The following is a 16,499-nucleotide window of genomic DNA, read 5'->3' on the forward strand; positions in this document are numbered from 1 at the left end:
CTATCTCTCCCTCTCTGTCTGTCTCTCTCTCAAATAAATAAATAAGATCTCTTTGAAAAAGAAAGAAAAGAGATTTGGTGAGCATATAATTATCTTTGCTACATGAAAGGGTCAAGAAAAAAGCAAAGAGCATTTTGAGAAGTTGAAAGTGGCATAGTTTTTAAATGTTCCCCCCATATGTTCCTATAAAAACAGCAAGTTGATTATCAAATAGGGGTGCCTTGGTGAATTAATTGGTTAAATGTCCAACTCTTGATTTTAGCTCAGGTTGTGATCTCAGGGTCATGGAATTGAGCCCTGCATGGGGTTCCCTGCTGGGTGCAGAGCCTGCTTAGGATTCACTCTCTTCCTCTCCCTCTGTCTCTCCTCATTCCCCCTGCCACTGCTCTATCTCTCTCTCTTAAAAAAAAAAATAGCAAAATATAAAACCCACAAACAACATTAATAACAAGTTTAGGTAGTAAGGTATGAACTTCCAAATATATGCAGGTGGGCGTACATCATGAGAGCAAGAAGACTCATATGTGATAGAAGGTCAAGAAAGCCAAAACAAAACAAAACACCAGATTACAAAAAGATGCCCCAAAAAGGAGTCCCACTTGGTGTGTAAAGCTTAGAGAGTTCATCTAAGGGTAGCAGCCAAAATTGAGGAGAAGCTTTGTAGGCCCAATTTTTCAGGTAAACACAGGGAACTATGGGAAGATCAGATAGTGCTGGAATTGTCCTAGGCTGTACGGGATGGTGCTGGGATGGTCTAAGCTGTATGTGCTTTCACAACCAACCTGAGCTCCCTAGCAGGACCAAGCCCTACATGAGAGAGAAGCTGCTGGGACACGACAGAAAACAGGCCACGTTATAACTACCACAAATAGTATATTAATTATAAAAACTCCAAATCTGAAAATTCCGTCCTCTATTTTCCTTACCAATTATATTCAGTAGTATTGTTTGATCTCACATATAAGAGGGCTTATAATGAGATTATATAGCACCATCAAGATACTTCAATAATAAAATACAGTCAACACAGAGACCCTTCAAATTTGACCACAAACTCTCTCCCATTATCAAATTCCCAAGGAAAATAGAAGTCTAAAGATTAAAACCCCTTAAAAATTTGTCGAGAGAAATTACTGACCAAACTCAGATTCTCTCGCCCTTGAGATTTAAACTTCAAAGAAATATAATGTCCAGAATTCATCCTTTCCAATTCATATTTTACTCAATTAGAGGGTTTTTCAAGGCTAAATAGGGTTTGAATTTTTTTGTAAACAGTTGTAGCATGGACAAAAATTGTATTAATTTAATACCAAGTCTCTCATTAAGTTTCTAGACAATCAAAAAAGTCAGTAAGGGGGCGCCTGGGTGGCTCAGTTGGTTAAGCAGCTGCTTTCGGCTCAGGTCATGATCCCGGAGTCCAGGATCGAGCCCTGTGTCAGGCTCCCTGCTCAGAAGGGAGTCTGTTTCTCCCTCTGCCCCTTATCCCACTTGTGTGTGCTCTCTCTCTCTCAAATAAATAAATAAAAAATCTTTAAAAAAAAGTTAATAAGACACAAAATTATTCCAGCACTGTACCCATACCCATCAAATTTAGAAAAAGCTATTCCCTAGTCTCTGGTGTTGTCATTCCAGGCAAAATTGTGTTCCCAAAGCCCATTAATTGGTGTTGTCAGATACCAGGTCAATCCTTCTGGAGTCAGAGAGATTCTAAGTTTTAGCTTTACCAAGATACTTGGTCTGATACAAGACTCAGGAATCTATGTCCTGTGAACATAAACTTAATCGGATGTTAAATTTGGCACTTGGAATTTTCCATTTCTAGGGGGATAATTTGCTATTCATTTTAATTCCTCTCTCAGAATGGAATTTGAGATATTGTTTTCTTGCGAAGCTTAGAAATTTGTAGAGTTTGAAGCTTGTATCAGTAATGATAGGGTAAATTATGCTGTAGTAACAAAGAGCTTCAAAATGTTAGTGGCTTAAGACAACAGCAGTTTATTTCTCACTCACACTATACAGCCAGTATGGATTGGCAGGGAGTTCTGTTCACACTGTATTCACTTAATGAACTAGGAGGACACAATCTCCACAGGTTCTTCCATGATTCGCACAGCAGGGACAAGGGAATGTAACAAGTTACACCCTGCCTCTAAGAACTTCTGCCCAGAAGTAGCACACACCTCTTTTACTTACATCACTTCCATTCACATTCCATTGGTCAAAGCATGTTATGTAGCCTTCTAACTACAAATGGAACGTGGAAGGATACTACTGCCTTTAGCTGCATTTAGAGTGAACTCTGCTCACCAATCTTGGCTATCAGCCGCTATAACTGCTTTCAGCTATAGAATCGGCTAAGCCAGTGTTTCCCAAACTTGTCTGATCAAAATAATCACCTGGGTGCTTATTATTATTTAACAACTGCATGCAAAAAAAATACTGATTCCTATGTTCTTTCCTGCAGTAATGATTTAATAGTTTGAGACAAGGCCTAAGAATCTGTATTTTTTAAAAAATAGCCTCTGTTAGACAAGGACACCTCCTTCCTAGCATAAGTGTGTGTGTGTGTGTGTGTGTGTGTGTTTTAATAGACTTTATTTTTTAGAGTGGTGTTAGATTCACAGAAAAATTGAGTGGAAAGTACAGAGAAGAGTTCCTGTATATCCTCTAACCCCACACATGCACAGCCTGCCCCGCTAGCAACGTCCTGCCCCAGAGTGGTACTTTTGTTATAACGGATGACTCTACATTGATGTATCATTATCACCAAAAGTCCATGGTTTACCACAGAGTTTACTCTTGGTGTTGTACATGTTATTGGCTTGGACAAATGTATAATGACATGTATCCACCAGTATAGTATTTAGAATTATGTCACTGCTCTAAAAATTCTCTGCTCTGCCTGTGCATCCCTCCTTCCCCAACTTCTCTCAACCATTCATCTTTTTACTGTCTCCATAATTTTGCCTCTTTCAGAATGTCATATAGCTGGAGTGGTACAATATGTAGCCTTTTTAAGATGGGCTTTTTTCGCTTAGTATTATGCATTTAAGATTCTACCGTGTCCTCTGATAGCTTGATAGATTTTTAAAATTAGTCCCTTTAGTATAACCCTTCAGGGTTATACTCCCTTTCCAAACTACAGGTTTTCCCAGGCCTTCTAGAAACAGACCTGGCCTCTTGTACATTTTATGGACAGTGAGAGAGTGATTGGTCCGGACTTTGTGGGCTGGCTGGCTGCCAAGAGATCTAAAGGCTGGTTAGGGAATGCTAGTTTATTCTGGACAAACTTACCAATCAAGTGAATCATTCCACTTCCCCTAAGGTAAAGTGAGTACCTCATGGCAGAGAGGCCAAGAGTTACATTCATTGGGTTCCTTCTTCATGGGAAGAAACAAAAAGTATAGGAGAAGTTTTCTTTGTAACAGGTGGTCTCTGTCTTCTGGTGAAGTAGGAGACAACCTCGTGTCATAAAAATATTTCAGGCAGGGCAAGCTTTGAGAACTTTAGGAAAATAAAGGTGGTTTAGAGTAACTGTCGTGGGGAATAGAATAAGGACTCAAGGAGAGATTAATTATAAAAAAATTCCTGGGGCGCCTGGGTGGCTCAGTGGGTTAAAAGTCTGCCTTCAGCTTGGGTCATGATCCCAGAGTCTGGGATTGAGTCCTATAAGGCCACATCGGGCTCCCTGCTCAGTGGGGAGTCTGCTTCTCCCTCTCCCACTCCTCCTCCCCACCCGTGCTTGTGCTCTCTCTCTCTCTCAAATAAATGAATAAAATCTTAAAAAAAATTCTGGAGTGTCCGTGGTGGTTTAAAGTTAGGGTCCAGCTAGGTCCAGGAAGTAATCAAGGTTTAAATCAATCCAGGAGCTGAGATGAAAAAAGTGAACAATGGAAGGGACTAGTACCAAGCAGAGTGGGATAAAACCAAGATCACTGTGGTAACCAGGCTCCACAAAGGACAAGCAAAGCCAATTGGAATACTGATACTGCTGGCTAATGTTCATCACGGATTTAATGTGTGCTAGGTTTATGTAGATTATCTCATTTAACCTTCAGAGGAAGCCTGTGAGAAATTTAGGGCATAGAGGGATTAAGTAATTTGTCTCTGGTCACTGAGCTAGTGAAAGGAGGGTCAGGATTTAAACCTAGGCAGACTGACTCTACAATCCGTGGCCTTAACCATAGCACTACTAGTTGAGAGTTGATGGAATTTATATTACTCTGAGGACAAATACCAGATTCAGTAGAATGGAAGAAATGACGAGAGAAGAGGTGATGGCTGGGGATGGACATTTATTTAAAATCTGAGAGGTTGAGCAGATTCAATACCCAAGGAAGGTAGGTGGCAAGAAGTCAATGAGACTGAGAAAATATGAAGTCAGGTCATCAAAAAATCATGGACAGGGATTTTGAAGTTGCCACAAGTGATGTAATTGGAGAGAAAGTGGGATGTTCCAGAAGCTATCAGGGAACATAAAGGATATCCCCAAGGCTGGTAGACAAATTTGATGGGGAAAAGAGGATGATATAAACATTTGTCCTAAATAGTAAAGGAGCATATGTAATTTATTATAATCACTCTCTCTCTCCTCTCCCTCTGGAGAGATCAACCCTCCTTTATTTTACTTAGGAAAAAGATAAGGAAAAAACAAAGACCAAAAAGGCATGTTGCACTGCTAATAATCATGGCTACCTGATGACAATGTAAAATAATTGTTAAATTTCTGTTGTTTGGCCTGTCTCATTTGATCATTGAGAAGCGAGCTATTAAGTACTAAGTACAGGTTTCCCCCGTCAATTTGAAAGCAAAATGTTCCCATGAAACCCTTCATAAGCTGAAATGACGCAAAGTAAAGAAGCAATTACCATTGATTTATATGGAAGAATTTTTTTAGCTTTCCCAGACCCAAAAAATCACCTTTCTTAGGCTTTTCTGAGACCTTAGGACACATCTTGCTAATGGATGCACAAAATAAATCAGGATAAAGCCCAGATGCTCACAGACACAGTTCAAAGTTCTGATGTCTTGATGCTCAGATGCTGAGTGTAGCTCTTGGGAAGGAGCTCGGTGGGTCACTGTCTCTGCTTCAGGTGTTCAATGCCTTCAGCATTTGAACACTACTTTCGCTTTTCACCTTTCTTCTTAAAAGCAAAAATCCTGGGGCGCCTGGGTGGCTCAGTCGCTAAGCGTCTGCCTTGGGCTCAGGGCGTGATCCCAGAGTTCTGGGATCGAGCGCCACATCAGGCTCCTCTACTGGGAGCCTGCTTCTTCCTCTCCCACTCCCTCTGCTCGTGTTCCCTCTCTCACTGGCTGTCTCTCTCTCTGTCAATTAAATAAATAAAATCTTTAAAAAAAAAAAAAAGCAAAAATCCTCTTTGGATTTCTTTCAGTTAGCACAAACAGGTACTAATGTCAGTCTTTCAAAAAAACAAAGTGGCATAACATGAACTTTCAAAAAGCCAGGGATACCTCTAATCATATTTTATGAGAGTATACATAACATAGCACTTTGATTCCCAGAACAAAAATGTAACACTTTTATTCCCAGAAGCTGCTTTTCTGTTTTTCATTAAAAATTTTTGATATAGCTGAGACATGTCCCGTTTAAATATATCTTACTTCCTTGGATACTCTTGAATAAAACATTCCCTCGTGCTGTTCCTTGGCAGAAAAAATATTCACTGGCACTGTTTGATGACATTTCAAAAATGTCTCCTGCTTTGTATTATTCCATTCTCAAATTTATATTATGTTATCCTTCATGAATACGTAGCATTTTTTATAGTTGTCTGTCTCTATCTCTGTTACCATATTAGAGGGAAGACCTCTGCTATGCAGTTCTTAATCTCTTTTAAAGTCACATACATTTAATGCCATATTTTGTGCTTTTTTAACGGGGGTCCTTTCTTATTTCTACTGATTGCCCTTTCTTCATTGGAAAATGGTTTGTGTCATTTAGCATTGAGCTTTGGTACTTTTGGTACTAGATCTTTATTAGAAATATCAGATGATAGGGGCGCCTGGGTGGCATAGTGGTTAAGCGTCTGCCTTCAGCTCAGGGCGTGATCCCGGCGTTATGGGATCGAGCCCCACATCAGGCTCCTCCGCTATGAGCCTGCTTCTTCCTCTCCCACTCCCCCTGCTTGTGTTCCCTCTCTCGCTAGCTGTCTCTATCTCTGTCAAATAAATAAATAAAAATCTTTAAAAAAAATATCAGATGATAATCTGGCACATTGTGACATCTAGGTGTATTTTCAGCTGTTTTCTATTTATATCTCCTTTGGTGTATTTTTTAAAAGAAAATCTAATTTCTTTTCCTTCTAGGGTATTTTTTCCTTGTGGAAGATACTTTGTCAAATTCATAAATGCTTTCAAAGAATCTGATATGAATTTTAAATTGTTTAAAGGCTTTTCTGGTTTCCAGAATATCTATACCTGAAAGTTTTATACTTGAAAAGCACCTGTAGACTTTACTAATATAAAATACTCCTAAAATACTCAAATTGCCCTTGATAGGTTAGTTGTTGAATTTAAATATGTTTTGCATTTGCCGTTCTGTTTTCCCTGTGCCAAATACAAGCACAACACCTTGGTATGGCATTCAGGGAGTTATTTATCAGAATCTGGTTATTCCTCCCATCCTCATTTCCTCCAGGGCTGCCACCCTGACCCACAGTCCTGGCCTTTATCATCTGTGGCCTGGGGTGTTTCAAGAGCCTCCAAGGTGGTTGGCTGCCCCTGGCACTCCATCCCCTATCATCTTTATCCAGAATGATCCTATTGAAACGTAGGCAGGTCATGTCACTCCTTGGCCCTTGAATAGCTTCCCATCTCATTCAGAGTAATAGCCAAAATCTTCACAGTAGCTAAGAGTTCCCTCTCTCACCTTGCCCTTCCCTCTCCCTCTCCTTCTCCTTCTATTCCAGCTATAATAACTTCTTGCTGTTCTTGAATATTCCGAGATGATCCTACCTTCAAGTCTTTGCTCAAAATGTCACCTTTTCTTTTTTTTCTTTTTAAAAAAGATTTTATTTATTTCAGAGAGAAAGAGAGCACGAGACAGGGAAGGGTCAGAGGGAGAAGCAGACTCCCTACTGAGCAGGGAGCCCAATGTGGGACCCCAGGACTCTGGGATCATGACCTAAGCTGAAGGCAGACACTTAACCGACTGAGCTACCCAGGTGCCCCAAGATGTCACCTTTTCAAGGAGGCGTTCTCTGGCCCCCTATTTTAAATTCATTTTCCCAGCAATCTCTATTCCTTCCCCTCCCATTTTTTTGTTAGTAAAACATTTATTATCATCTGATATACTTTAATCATTGTATTATTTATTACCTGCACTGCCATATACTCCAATATAACTTCCATGAGGAGCTTATAGAACAGTGCCAGACATGGAGAAGGCTCTGCAAGAAGAAACCAAAAAAAATTGAATGAATTAACTTAACAGCATGAGAAATGTTTGCTAAACAAAATGATGTACTAGGATACTGGATAAGAATCTGTAGTTACAATGGAGTCTTTCAGAAGCTTAGTGGAATCCCAGATGGCTGGGCACAGTAGGGAATGCAAACCTTTTGGTTTGTGTGACTGACCTCCCAATTCGGCTTCTGGGCTCCTGTGGTGAAGCTAAGGGTGGGGCTGGGGTAGTGCTTATCTTCACTTAGTTTAGCTAAACTGAACTGAGTTTGCAGGATTGCTTTTACTTGACGATGCAGAAGTACGTAATATTACTCAGCTAGCTTCTCCATTCTCCAATTTGTCATAAACTTCCATTAGGAAATTTGTGCAGCTTTACGGAAGAATATATATCTCCCTCTTTCCCTTCTACTTCATTGGAGCTTCTAGCAGGTTTCATGTTGGGTTCTAAATCCCAAATGAAGCACAGTTTTATTTCGAGAAAGAGATAGAAGTTAAAAACCAAACAAATCTTTAACTCCAAGTTCTGCTTTCAGGATGCTAGACTATTCTCCAATTAATCAGTGCCTGGAATCTGCAACCACCATTCGGGTGACATAGTTTTGCATTTGCTGGTGGTTTAAAGAGTGCATTGGAGGGCACGCGGTGTCTTTGCTGCTGCTGTGGGTGGTGGTGGTGTGCCCGAGCAGCCAGAACCTGAGCATGGAGGCACACAACATCCTCAGCATACGAGGATTCTGTGTCTGGTTCTTTGGAACAGGAACTCATGTGTCGTTGACAGGACCAGCACGTGACAAGCCAAATATTTATGATTTCAAAACTACTTAAGGTTAGATGTACAATGATCTCCTTAGGAAGGACAGAATGGCATTTTACATATATTGGACAGAAATAAGAGAAACAAACGCTGGCCAGAAAGGTTCCAGAATGGTGAAGATCTGTTTGATCTGCTCCTCACCTGTGAAGAGAGAGTGGATGACCAGATGGTTGAAGATGTGAATTCCAGAGGGCAGGAGGCCTGCCAGCCCACACTTGTGAGCAACGTGGACATGCCGGACGGTGCCGGAGAGGCCACCCTGGGGGCATTCTTCCTCGTGAGCTATGCCAGTGCGTTTAGCATAGGGAGGACGAGGAGAATTAAATTGATGAGCTGTAGGAGTTGGAGGAGAGCTACAGGGCCTTCCCGCACACAGTCTGCTTCCACTGACCTGCCTGGCCTGGTGCCTGGTGGGCCATCCACCCTCCTGAACCCATCTTCTTGAGCTTCCTCTTGGTAATGCTTTTTCCTTCCTGATGTTTGTTTTTCCTTTTAGGTATTCTGCCAGTGGATGGTAGTAATACCCAAATAAACTGTACATATGAAATGAGAATATACACATAAATGTTAGATTAAAAACAAATTTTTCTATCTCACTTTTATTTATGAGTGGGATATTGATTATAAAGTTCTTTTTTTCTTTAACCAAAAAAGAGAACAACCGTTTATAATACATTACCCCTGTACATTTGTGGCTGTCTTTGTGGTTTCTTCCCCTTCCCATGCCCCCCCCCAGCTTGCTGGAATGTACAAATAACGTGAATAAAGCAGAGGGCTTTATCTTATCGGGAAAATTTAAAAAATTAAAAAATGAAGAAGTTGTTGGACTAGAAGGGTGCAAGCAAACCCCCCCCGCCACGCCCCCCATCCCCATTCTCCATTTAAACCAGCTCTGAAGATTCATCCTTCCCTACACCTTGGATAAAATCTTGATCAGCTCTCAATTTCAGATAATTCTTAGATAGGAAAAAATTGAGTCCACATCAGTGGATCCACATTTGAGATGGTGTAGCTCTTAAAAGGGGCAGGCACCCTTTAAAGCCAAGCCAGTTTCCTCCTGTAGGCTCGTACTTTGTCCAACTCCCACCCCATGTCCACACCGGCTTGAGTACGGCTCCCTCCTGGACCTGCATCTCTCTCTCCTGCCCTCCCCTCCCTCTGCTCTGCCATCTGTGCCTAATGTAGCCACAACCTTTCACTTAGAGCTTTTTCAAAATGAGACAATTCCCATATACCCCCACATTTCAAGCTGTCCAAGTGACTCCCTTAAAACCTCCTCTGGGGGATAAGAACTCCCATGTTGCCTCATGCATGTGGGCTGGGAGGAAGGAAAGGCATAGCAACTCAGGGAGCAGACCTCACCACCTGCTCTTCCACCTCAGTGATTTTTTCATCAACTCAGATGTCTGGAGGAGGATGATACCTTAGGACTGACAGAACTGGTTTCTCACTGTTTTAACATGCTCAGAAAAGCACACACCTTTAGAGCAAGGGAAGTACTTGACATCTGTTAAGCAAACAATAGAGGCCTCAGCTGAAACTGGGAGTCTCTCCTGCCAGTCATTTTAACAGATTTGTCATCAGTTTGTTTGCCACGCTGAACTGTCCCTCTTCCTTTCACTCATAGACTCTGAAATATTATAAGAAAGTCTCTGTCTAGGTAATAAATGATTGAACCAGAGATGGACTTCTGACCCTGGCGGCCAATCCAAATACTGATCCAAGCTGGTTCTTTCTGAGAACTTTTTTTTAAAACATCTTTTGAAGATTTTCTTTATTTATTTCAGGGAGGGTAGGAGAGAGAGAGAGAGGGCATGAGCAGTGGGGAGGGGCAGAGGAAGAGGGAGAAGCAGGCTCCCCACTGAGTAGGGAACCAAATGATGCGGGGCTCAATCCCAGGACCCCAGGATCATGACCTGACCTGAAGGCACATTCCCAACCTACTGAGCCACCCAGGTGACCCTCTCTTGAGAACTTGAACTGAGACTTAACTGAAAGTTAATTCAGAGTCAGGAGTGAAAGTCGTAATGGGCAAACTGATAGAGAGTAAGCAGAAGGAAGCACAAGGAGATGGGAAAGCATCTAGCAGAGAGGTGCAGAGAGCAGTGCCTAGTGCCTTTCCATTTCCTGGGACGCATTGTACCATACTCTCTGCATTTGTTTCTGTAAGATTCTCTTATGTTCTTTTTTTATGGCCTCCACTTTCACTTTAGCTGCTTGATTAAGAACTATCTGTTCCTTGCAAATAAATAAACTAGCACCATAAATTTGTAACATGTTTTTTTTCATTTGTTCCTTCTTTTAAATGAGTGGTTGGATTTCTCATTATTGAATTTTGAGAGTTCTTTATAAATTCTGGATTCAAATCTTTTATCAGATATATGATTTGCAGATATTCTCACCTAGTTTGTGGCTTATCTTTTCATTTTCTTAAAGATGTCTTTCAAAGAGAAGTTTTGAATTTTGATGAATTTCTTTCTTTCTTTCTTTCTTTCTTTCTTTCTTTCTTTCTTTCTTTCTTTCCTTCTTTCTTCTTCTTTCTTTTTCTTTTTTTTTTTATGAGTGGCGCATTTGGTGTTGTAAGCAAAAAAATCTTTGTTTAAACTGAAGTCACAGAGATTTTCTCCTAAGCTTTTTTGTAGAAGTTTTATAGTTTTATTATATTTTACATTTAGGTCCATGATTTATTTCTGGTTAATTTTTGAACATAGTGCAGGGTTTGTTTTTGGGGGGATGGGTCACATGAATATTCAATTGTTTCAATACTATTTGTTGAGAAGATTCCACCGAATTGCTTCTGAGACTTTGTCAAAAAATCAATTAATCACACATATATGTGTGGCTCTAGTCCATTTCACTGCATGTGATTATTACTATGGTTTGCCTATTTTCTATTTGTCCAATCTATTGTTGTTCTTTGGTTCTTTCTTTCCTGCCTTCTTTTAAGGCAAATAGAATATAATTTTAATATTTCTCTTTTTTTATTTATCAGCTTTTTAGCTATGTTTCTTTTTATTAAAAAAAAGTTATTTTGTTTATGGTGTTCTTTCTCTTCCTATTTCAATATTAGACCTTAGGGGATATCTTGAATTTACAAATTTACCCTAATTCTCCACTACTCAAAATGCTGTCTGAGGACCAACAGTCTGGGTATCACTAGAACTGTGTTAGAAATACAGAAATCTTACCCTGCACGCCAGACCTACTGCATTGGAATCTGCATTTTAATGGGATTCCAGGTGATTTAATATACATTTTACAGTTTCAGAAGCCCAGCCGAAACCTACTTGACACCTTTAGTCAAATCAGTCTTCCTAAAATACTGCTTTCATTATGTCCCTAGAATTTTAAATGGTCCCTCATTTCTCTTAGAAGAAATCAAATGCCCCAGCCTGACATTTAAGACCACAGTAAAATGGACCCAGTTTACCAATTTTTTCCTATATGGATGTTCTTATCCAGCTAAACTGGTCTACTCTGTTATTCTTCAAGTGTGCCAAGTATATTCAGAGTCTTTGCTCACAACATTTGCCTATCTGGAATTTTCATTCCCATCTCCCTACACATCCATCCTTCAAAAACCAGTTCAGTTTCCACATCTGGAGGTTCCTGCTGCTGACCTCAGATCCCCCTGCTGTCTGTCCCCTGAACATCTTAACTGTCTATCCCAGTATCTTTTTTTTTTTTAATTTATAACCTCCCCTCCAATTAATACTTATTATAATACAGTGCATAGGGTATGTTTTCATTCATTCATTACATCCTTATTGATTTTAAAAAATTGTTTTAATTCAGAAGAGCTTGTTAATTTTTAGGGCTGTGACTTCTTTGATCAAGCAGGTGTCAAGGCCAAACAGAAAGAAACTCAAAGTAATGTGTTCTTGTGCTCCTTCTATATTTGGAGGTGAATTTTTTAAAATTTTTTTTGAGATTTTATTTATTCATTAGAAAGAGGTGAATTTTTATCACATTCTGATAGTGCGGTAATTTCGGTGACATTTTATTCCCCATCAGTATACAAAAACATGTTATATATAAACGAATTTATAAAAGGGAAGGTTCTAAAGGATCTCTTTTGAAAATATGCCTAAGATATTATTGCAATTGATGTTATACATACACATGGTTTAGGAGTCAATTGCTATGTAATTCTTCTTATGAAAAATGGTATTCCTCCCTGTCCCCATTATGCACTTCTAGTCCTTGAGTTTTAGCTGAGTGAGAAAGTGTACATGCCTCATATGCGACTATGTTAAATCTACGTGTGGATTAGGCGGTTGATGATGAGCAGGAAGAGTAGCTGTTATGAGTGAGTATGGGCTTGCATTTGGAAGCCATCTTCACTCTCCCCTCCTTTAGATCTGAGCTAGTAAAATATGGGATGAGTGAAGAGACTTGAGATGGGCCTGTGCTAGGACCCAACAACCAAGAGTATGGCTCTTTATCTTTTGTGGTAGCTGCATAAGCATCTGCTTAGAGGTAGACCAGTAGTTTTCAAACCTATGCGTGCATTGGTAATACCTGGGGGCTTGTCACTGGGCCCCACTTCCCGTGTGTCTGATTCAGGAGGTCTGGGGTAAGGTCCAAAAATCTGCATTTCTAACAGATTCACGAGTGATGTTGGTGCATTCAAAGATTGCATTTGAGAATCACAAGTATAGTGGGAAAATGTCAAAAGGGAAAAATAGTCCAGTAAGTATGAAATGTTAGTGCAGGCCCCATTTCATATCTTTTCTTTTGATGATGTGAAAATTGTAATCATTAATTCCAACAAATGTTTTTAAATGAACAAAGAAAAAGGCAACATTTGTTTCAATAGAACTGTTATGGTTCTTTCTCTTTATATAAAGCATTTCATTTATAAACATCAATCTCTGTCTGAGAAAAGATTTTTAGTTTTATTTTTTAAAATTTGTGAATGCCAAGGAAATATGTTTCCATATGGCAATGAAACGAATAGCCAATGCTAGAAGTACTCTGTAGATTGCTTTCACCTTGTATTCTTTTTGATGTTTTGGATAGATTAATTTACTCACTATTAATTGATCACATTCTCATTTTGACATTGAGTTTTTTGTGTGTATGCTTGCTGTGTTTTATGTTTATGTGTCCCCGCCCCCCTTTTTACAAAGAGTATATTGATACTAAGTGAGGTGACCTCAGATTACTTCCTGAAGAATGGAGTCTACAATAGTACTCTCGGAGCAGTGGATGATGCATTGTGCTTTTACTTTTAATGATCATCTTAAAAATCAAAACACAGCTATTGCTGATTGAATGATAAAACTGTGCTTGTATTATAATCGCTTCCCCTCTGGGAGAGGAAGCATCAGTACAATACTTTACTCAAATGCTGTTAAAAAATGCTTTTAAACAAGATTTTAAAATGCCTTACTATTGACTAGTAAACAGTGGGTGAAAAAAAATTTTTAAGCCCAAAATTATATATCCCAGTAATTGCTGTCACTTTGGAAGGCTATATACAGTTGTCCTTTGAACAAGGTAGGTCTGAGCTGTGTGGATCCACTTACATGCAGATTTTGTATAGTACATTTATTTATTTATTTATTTATTTATTAAAGATTCATTTATTTGAGAGAGAGAGAGAACGCACATGCATGCGTGTGTGTGCGCAAGTAGGGGGAGGAGCAGAGGGAGAGAGAAAATCCTGAAGTAGACTCCCCACTGGGCATGAACTCCAAAGTGGGACCCAATCCCAGGACCCCAAAATCATGATTTGAGACAAAAACAAGAATCTGCCACTCAACTAATTGAGCCACCCAGGAGCCTCTTACTTATTTATTTATTTATTTATTTATTTATTTATTTAAGAGAGACAGAGAGAGAGAGAGTTCACCAGTGGGTGCGGCAGGGGGAGGAGAAGAGGGAGAAGGAGAGGGAAGGGAAAACCATCTCAAGCAGACTCCAAAGTGAACATGGATCCGGATGTGGGGCTCGATCTCATGACACTGAGATCATGACCTTGAGATCATGACCTGAGCTAAAAACAGGAGTTGGATGCTTAGCCGACTGAGCCACCGAGGTGACATTTCCCTTATGATTTTCTTAATAACTTTTTCTGTAGCTAATTTTATTGTAAGAATACAGTATGTAATACACTTAACATACAAAATATGTGTTAACTATGTTATCAGTAAGGTTTCTGGTCAACAGTAGGCTATCAGTAGTTAAAGTTTGGGGGAGTCAAAAGTTATATACAGATTTTCGACTGCATGGGGGCTGGCACCCATAAGCCCCAAGTTGTTCAAGGATCAACGTATTTTTGTCAGTTATCCGTTATTGCCTAAAACAGGGGTCTGCAAACAAGGGCCCTGTGGGCCAGATGTGTTACACAAACTGTTTTTGTAAATAAAATTTTATTGGAATGAAGTAAGCTCATTCATTTAAGTATTGTCTGTGGCTGCTTTCTTACTACAATAGAAGAATTGATTAGTTGTGACAGAATCCATACGACCAGCAAAGCCTAAAATGTTTACTGTCTGAAACTTTACAGAGAATATTTGGCAACTCCTGGCCTAAAATAGGAGCTCTTATTTTGTTTTATTTTATTTTATTTTATTTTATTTTATAGACACAGAACTTTTTTTGGAATAGCATTTATGATGGCAACTTTTTTTTTCTCTTTTCTTTTTTAGAGAGAGGGAAAAAGCACAAGCAGGGGGAGCTTATGATGGCAACTTTTAATTCATTAAGGTAGCCATGATTTTTCAAAGATACAAACAGTCATATGTCTTGAAGAATGATAAATAAGTTCAGTGATCACATGTTCAAATGCCATTTTGTCCTAAATGAAATGTGGATGTATTTAAAATAACCACACTTAGGGGCGCCTGGGAGGCTCTGTCCGGTTAAGCAGTTAAGTGTCTGCCTTCAGCTCAGGTCTTGGTCCCAGGGTCCTGGGATGGAGCTGCATCTGGCTCCCAGCTCAGTGGGGAGCCTGCTTCTCTCTCTCCTCCCCTGCTTGTTCTATCTTTTGCTATTTCTGTCTCTCTCTCAAATAAATAACTAAAAATTAAAAAATAATAATAAAATAAAATTTAAAAAAATAACCACACTGAAAAATAAAAGTAAAAATAAAATAACCACATTGATTATATTAGAAGATTCACAAACAGGCTCTGAAGCTCCAAATGTGGGACTCTGAGAAATGTTGGACCAACAGTACCATTGTTGAAATAAACATACAGACTGCCATTGGGATGATTCTTTTAAATAAAAAATTAGTTAACTTATCTCTTTTGCCTACTCTGCCTTCTTTTAAGGTTGATCCTGAATAAAAATGTCCATATGATTCCAAAACAACTGGACAAATAAGTTGAGGCTATCTAGAGTCATGGAGTACAAAAGGAGTTGTTTAATAGAACTTTTTATTTTACGTCTGGGTTGTATTGGTGTTAAATATATAATCCTAAATTTAGTTGAACTATCTGAACAACTTTTTTTTTTTTTTTTAAGATTTTATTTATTTATTTGACAGAGATAGAGACAGCCAGCGAGAGAGGGAACACAAGCAGGGGGAGTGGGAGAGGAAGAAGCAGGCTCATAGCAGAGGAGCCTGATGTGGGGCTCGAACCCATAACGCCGGGATCACGCCCTGAGCCGAAGGCAGACGCTTAACCGCTGTGCCACCCAGGCGCCCCTGAACAACTTTTTTTTTAAGATTTTATTTTATTTATTTTAGAGAGAGAGAATGCTCCAGTAGGGAGAAGGGCAGAGGGAGAAGGAGGAGAGAAGCAGACTCCCTGCTGAGCTTGGAGCCCCCCAGGGGACTGGATCTCATGACACCCAAGATCATGACCTCAGCTGAAATCAAGAGTCTACTGCTCAACCGACTGAGCCACCCAGGCGCCCCTGTGAGCAACTTTTAATAAACGCTTCACAGTTTAATAAACATGTCACAGTTCACAGACTGTTCTGTGAAGACAGTCACATTGTAAGTACTCAGGCAACATAAGTACTCTGGCTAACATTCAGCCAGAGAGCAAAATAAAAAAAATAAAAATTGACTCCTATTATCTTACCAGTGCTATTACTGATCTTGCTTTTCCCCACAACTTTCTTTCTTTCTTTCTTTTTTTTTTTTTTGAGATTTTATTTATTTGAAAGAGAGAGAGACAGTGAGAGAGGAACACAAGCAGGGGGAGTGGGTGAGGGAGAAGCAGGCTCCCCGCTGAGCAGAACAGGGAGCCCAATGGGTGGGGGCTCGATCCCAGGGCCGCCCACCCCCCCAACATTACCC

General features: G+C 39.7%; 1 pseudogene; it reads left to right on the plus strand.

Annotated features, from left to right (window-relative positions):
- The first annotated feature begins 4,398 nt into the window (after window positions 1–4,398).
- Window positions 4,399–9,997, plus strand: LOC100481312 (annotated as a pseudogene).
- Window positions 9,998–16,499: the final 6,502 nt, after the last annotated feature.

The sequence above is a fragment of the Ailuropoda melanoleuca genome, chromosome 4, assembly GCF_002007445.2.
Source record: "Ailuropoda melanoleuca isolate Jingjing chromosome 4, ASM200744v2, whole genome shotgun sequence".
Taxonomy (NCBI): domain Eukaryota; kingdom Metazoa; phylum Chordata; class Mammalia; order Carnivora; family Ursidae; genus Ailuropoda; species Ailuropoda melanoleuca.